Raw genomic sequence first — 5,949 nt, 5'->3', positions numbered from 1 at the left:
TGCTGCATTTCAATATTCCTGGATTGCCAGACTGGACCAGGCCTGAGATCCATCTCTTACCAGTACCAGCTGCTTCAGGTGAAGGTGCAAGAACCCACAGTAGACAGATGTGGTATAATCTACCTCTATGAAGGTCTCATCCTGATATCTGATAGTTAAAGATTGGCTTAAGGTCTGAAGCATGAGGTTTATATCCTTTCCAAAAACTATCTTAGGATAAACTGTTACAACTTTGGATATTCTTATTATCCATACATCCATCCATCCATGTCTGTCCATAAAACTCATAGAATCATAGAATATCAGGGTTGGAAGGGACCTCAGGAGGTCATCTAGTCCAACACCCTGCTCAAAGCAGGACCAATCCTCAACTAAATCATCCCAGCCAGGGCTTTGTCAAGCCTTAAAAACCTCAAAGGAAGGAGATTCCACCACCTCCCTAGGTAATGCATTCTTGTGCTTCACCACCCTCCTAGTGAAAGTTTTTCCTAATATCCACCCCCTAAACCTCCCCCACTGCAACTTGTGACCATTACTCCTTGTTCTTTGAATCTTGCCTCAATGACATCCTTGGGTAGTCAGTTCTACAATTTGTTTTTATGTCACATGAAATTTTTTTCCATTAATCAGTTTTGAATTTGCCACCTTTTAATTTCATTGATGTCCTTTTGTTCTTGTGTTCTGAGAATGGGATATTCTGTTCTCCTTATCTGCCTCCTCTAGATTCCTCATTATTTAATATGTTATGAGCAGGGTTAATTCTTGTTAGGGGTTGAGTTAAAACCTCATTCAGACTGAGGTGTGAATGTGGCCTTCATTTAAGAAAGTTTTAAGAGACAGTTAAGGGGCCTAATCATGACCTAAAAGTCTGCCCAGAAACTAGCATCATGGGAGGTTCCTCTAAGTATTTTGACCAGGTGTGTGAGGGGGTGGGGGGAAGAAACTGAGAACAGACAAGAACAGAGAGAGAGGCTGAGGCAAAAAGCAAGGAAGCCAAGAAGTAGCCTGAGAACACAGTGTAACCCTGGAAAAAGCTAGAAAGAACATCTGGTGTGAGCTAAAGAGGCTTGGAACTGGAAGATAACAAACTGCTCCTTTTGTGCTCAGTTCCTTCTGCGTTCTGAGAAGCAGGATGTTGTACATTCCTTGTAAATAAACCAGATTGCATCAAAGAATACCAGACTCCATCAGCTTCTACTTCCAGTTGGAACATCCTTAGGTCCCCAAACATTGACTAGCCACTCATGGCCAAAAGAGGCAACAATACATTTGCCATGAGTCCTATTATTCATCTCCTTTGTAAGGTAAACAATCCCAATCTCTTTAATCTGTTTGTATGGGAGTTTCTCCAGGCTTCTGAGCCTTCTCATTACCCTTCTCTGAATCTCCTTGGATTCTGCCGTATCTTCTGGATGTCCCTTTGTTCCTGTGTTATGAGAGGGTGAAGAAGAACTCAGGTTTACCTTCTCTAGTCATTATTTTATATACTTTTAGCATTCACCTGTTATTAGTCTTCTCAGACTGAAAAGTCTGGAACTATTCACTTTCTTCCATGCCCCAAATCATTTCATCATTGTGCTCTGCACTCCATCTATTATTCCTCCATCTCTTTGAGATGGGCATACAGAAATGAACAGCCACTCAGATGATGCCATATCATTGATTTACGTAATGTTACCCCATTCCTTATGAATCCTAATATTCTGTTTCCCTCTTTGACAACTACTACACAATGGGCAGAGGTGTCACTTTTGCTAGTCACAATGATGCCCAGGTTAAACTCCCAAGCAGATACAGTCCATTTAGTGCTCAGTAGGGTCACATGCAAGTTATTATTCCATTGTAAAGTATTGTGCATTTGTCTCACTGATTTTTCATCTGCTAAAGAGCTGGCTTTAACTCTCTAAAGTTCCCAGTTATCTTCTCTAGTCTTGACTCACTGAACTAATTTGCAAAGCTTATGCTCTAATAAATTTGTTAGTCTCTAAGGTGCCACAAGTACTCCTTTTCTTTTTTTTTGAACTAATTTGGTATCAACTCCTAATGTTGGCACCTCAGTGCTGACCCCTTTTACAGCTTATTAGTAACTATATTAACTCACATCCTAATACTATACCAGGAGACACTGCACTGTTTGTTTTAACAGGTATTCTGTTCTAGTGTAAGTCACTGGGAAGAACACTCAAGATAAAGGTTCAGGAAAAGGCTTCTGGAAATTATGTAGTTGGGGGAACTTGTGGGCCCGAGACTGGAGACAGAAATAACCAGTCAAATATTTTCCAGTTACTAAATAGGGCTGATATGCAAGTTTTATTTGCCTTACACCTTCCTCTATTTATATGGATTGTAAAATCACACTCTGCCAGAAGGAACAACGTTTGCAGCTCAAATTCCTCAGGATGACAAAGTGCTAATAACTGCCTCGGGTTTATTGAAGATATATAGCTTTCATTTCAATTTCAAACAGCTCTGTGATTCTTTACCTCCCCCACCCCGCCAGTGATTTGTTTATCATTTTCAACAAATCTTTTGCTGATTACCAATGCTTTCAAGTTCAGACATGACCTTTTCATAATCATGTGGGGGGACCTGATTTAGTACAATCACACCAGTCATTCCCAGTATGGCTCAATGAAGTTGTTTTGAGAGGAATGATGCTTGGTATTTTAATTCCAATTAATATACAAACAGCCCTTTTGTAAAAGGTGCAGTGCCATTCTGCCAGTTATTTCTTTCCCTGCATAAGATCAGTGTGGCACCTATTAGTTTTCTAGGCAGTGCAGTTGGACATTTAAAGAAACAATAAATATTCATTGTAAGTACTTCACATAAAATGACAACTGCACTGAATGGTGCCCAACATATCAAAATGACTAAAGCTGAATCTGAAAGCTCACACAGATTCCTTACTTCTACATAGGACCTGGTTCTGCCATCCTTACTCCTTCAAGGAATCCCATTGAAATCAATGTCTATTCAGTGTGAGTAAGTACTATAAACTCAGTAGAATTGTGGGCAGTAGCCACTGAGAGTTATTACCATTGATTTCAATGGGAACAGGAGTAGAACCGTCGATATTTAATACAGAAATGTTAATGTTCGTATTTTTTACATTTTTTTTAGTATAAATGACTTTAATCAACAGTTGGTATTTCACATGCCATTCCAATCTCTCACCCTCAAAAGGCTATAGGCTGTTGTGCATAATAACAAGGGGTCTATTCTCAACAGCTAGAGTCTGGTAGATGCCCTAAGTGCCTTAAGCCAGTGGTTCTCAACCTTTTTTCATTTGTGGACACCCAAATTTTGAATGTCCAGGGGTGACTGCCTGCCCTTTCCTGGTTACTTTATGGGGACAGTCCAGATCCAAGTCCACTTGATTATATAATTTAATATAGGATATTTTAAACCTAAGCAATATTTATTTAGTAAATTACTAAAATCAATTCATATATTAAAAGGACTAGTTAAAGTAGCCAGTGGAAACAATAGTACCAAACAACTAAGGTTCCACTGATAAAAATTAAAATATGGAGAAACTAAAAGTTGATGAGGATTTAGGAGCAGATGTGGAATAGGGTTCTGGGATCATTATTTGTCATTGAATAAAGCCATCATATCTGCCGTGGCATACAGAGCAAGCCCACAAAAATTTTCTTTAAATTACCTACTTCTGTCCATTCCCAGGAGCTTCAGTAGGTCATCATGACTTTGCTCCATTTGTTCCATTTTCCAAGTAGCAAGTGGCCCAGGGCTCTGGCTTCAGGCAGGACAGAGCAACAGTCTAGCGGGCTCGAGCCCTCGGGAAGGGCGGAGCAAGAAACAGTCTAAACCCTGGCCAGTTTTGTCCTATGTTGATGGGATAGGCGGCCCTCAGGACCAATCCCACCATCATGACTCAGGTCATCCTGTTCACTGTTGTTGGGACCTGAGTGCTGGAGTAAGCCAGATCTCCCCAAGCGCTGGGTCAACTGTAGAGGCAAGCCACAGCACATGAAGGTTTGCCTGTAGCCTGAGTTGACTAGGGCTGTGATCTGTAGCTCATGTATGACCACCCTGATTGTAACTTTTGCAGCAGGTTGTCTGCAGGTGTGGGACTCCCCCATGTAGACCTGGCAAAAGCTGCAATCCATTACAGGACTCTCTCATGCAATTGCCCGAAGTGGCCACAGGAGAAGCAGGGCCCAAGCTCCAAGCACCTGGATCAGGTTTCCGGGTTCGACAGGTGTTCAGGGGGGCTCAGGTTTGGTGACCTCCCCTCCATTGGGACCTCTGAGAGTTCCCCAAAATGATGAGGAGGCATGTTGAAGGTTGGGGCCACCTCGCTGATTGCAGTGTCTCGAGCTGGCCTGGACATCAGCCTTGGGTGTAGGGGGCTCTTCTCTTGGCCTAGTGAGGTCACTCCTGGCATCACAGCCCAAGCTCCCAGCCTGACAGGGGTCTCCGCTGCCAGGAAGTCCTCCATAAAGCCTACTGTTGCACTCAAGGTTTTCAGACTATACAGGCCCTTCCTCAGGGTGGGAGGAGTGGGTGAACTGCTCGAGGGCTACCTGCTTGTCCACCTCAATGGCAGGGAATCACCTGTGCTGGAGCCACCACCAGTGGGTGTCCTTCAGCACCTGGGCTATGACCTGGGGTCGGGCACCCGGTGGGCATGTCTTCCCCTGAAACTATTGCTGGAAGGTCTTGGGGATGATGTCCAGTGCATCAACTACAGCCACCTTTATCTGTCCATAGTCTCGGGCCTTGTCACTCAGTAGGCTGCTTGGGCTATGCCCATCAGGTAAGGGGCCAAGAGGGTGGCCCAGTGCTCATGCAGGGTGTGGGAGGGCTCACACGGTGGACAAGGTGACCTGCTAAAAGGTGACAAGGAAGGCCTTATTGAAATTCTTGGAGGAGTGTGAATGCAAGCCCACCCATGTATAAAGGCCCCTCCCCCCAGCTTTGTGGGAGGAGCCATTGGACCCACGACTCAACTGAAGATGAGGGGGGGCACTAAGAAATAACAGGGTCGGGAGTGGGGGTCATTGGTTCAAAACTAGGGATCCGGAGTTGCGGTTGGTCCTGTCAGCATACACTGATGATGTGCTCCTTGTGGTCCAGGACCCAAGCGACCTGGCGTGGGTGGAGGCCTGCCAGGTGATCTATTTTGTGGGCTCCGCTGCCCAGGTTACTGGGTCAAGAGATACGGCCTGATGGTTGGGGATGGGTGGCAGATGAGCTTTCTCCCACCTGCGCTTCAAGCCATTCAGTTGAACGCGGGTCCACTGCTTTATGTCAGCTTTTATCTTTCCGCCACACATCTTTCTCCACTGGACAACTGACAGGATTTGGAGGGCAGGGTGGGTGAGCAGTTGTGGAGATGGACACGACTGCTCCGGTGCCTCTCCCTGCGAGGGCAGGCACCCAGCCGAATAAGCGCTGAGGTGGCTAAAGTACACACTGTCCCCCAACTCCAGCAGCCAGCTGGCCTCAGCGGCTGGATCCGTGTGGGTCTCCTGCAGGAAAATCAGAGTACCCTCCCTCCCGAAAGAAGGAGAGCACCTAGTACCTGTGGAGACCCACGCAACAGGCTTGGGTGTTCAACGTTGCGAAGATTGTGGGCAGCAATGGGATTAGGAACCACAGTGGATAAACCACCAGGGTGCAGCACCTCTCAACCAGATTCAGGGGCCAAGGGGACTGGGACAGGAAGGGGGTGTCACAGACAGTGTGGGGGAGTCAGGGCCTTGCCACCCCCACTTCCTGCAATTCACCGTGACTCTCAGCCAGACAGTAGAACAGAAGGTTTATTAGATGACAGGAACACAGTCTAAAACAGAGTTTGTAGATACAGAAAACAGGACCCCATAGTCGGGTCCATCTTGGGGAGTGCAGAGCCCAGACCCAGGTTTTGGGCCTTCCTCCATCTCCCCAGCCAGGTCCAAACGGAAACTGCCTCCAGCAATC

Source organism: Dermochelys coriacea, chromosome 4 (genome assembly GCF_009764565.3).
Source record: "Dermochelys coriacea isolate rDerCor1 chromosome 4, rDerCor1.pri.v4, whole genome shotgun sequence".
Taxonomy (NCBI): domain Eukaryota; kingdom Metazoa; phylum Chordata; order Testudines; family Dermochelyidae; genus Dermochelys; species Dermochelys coriacea.
Note: the sequence above shows the minus strand (reverse complement) of the source record.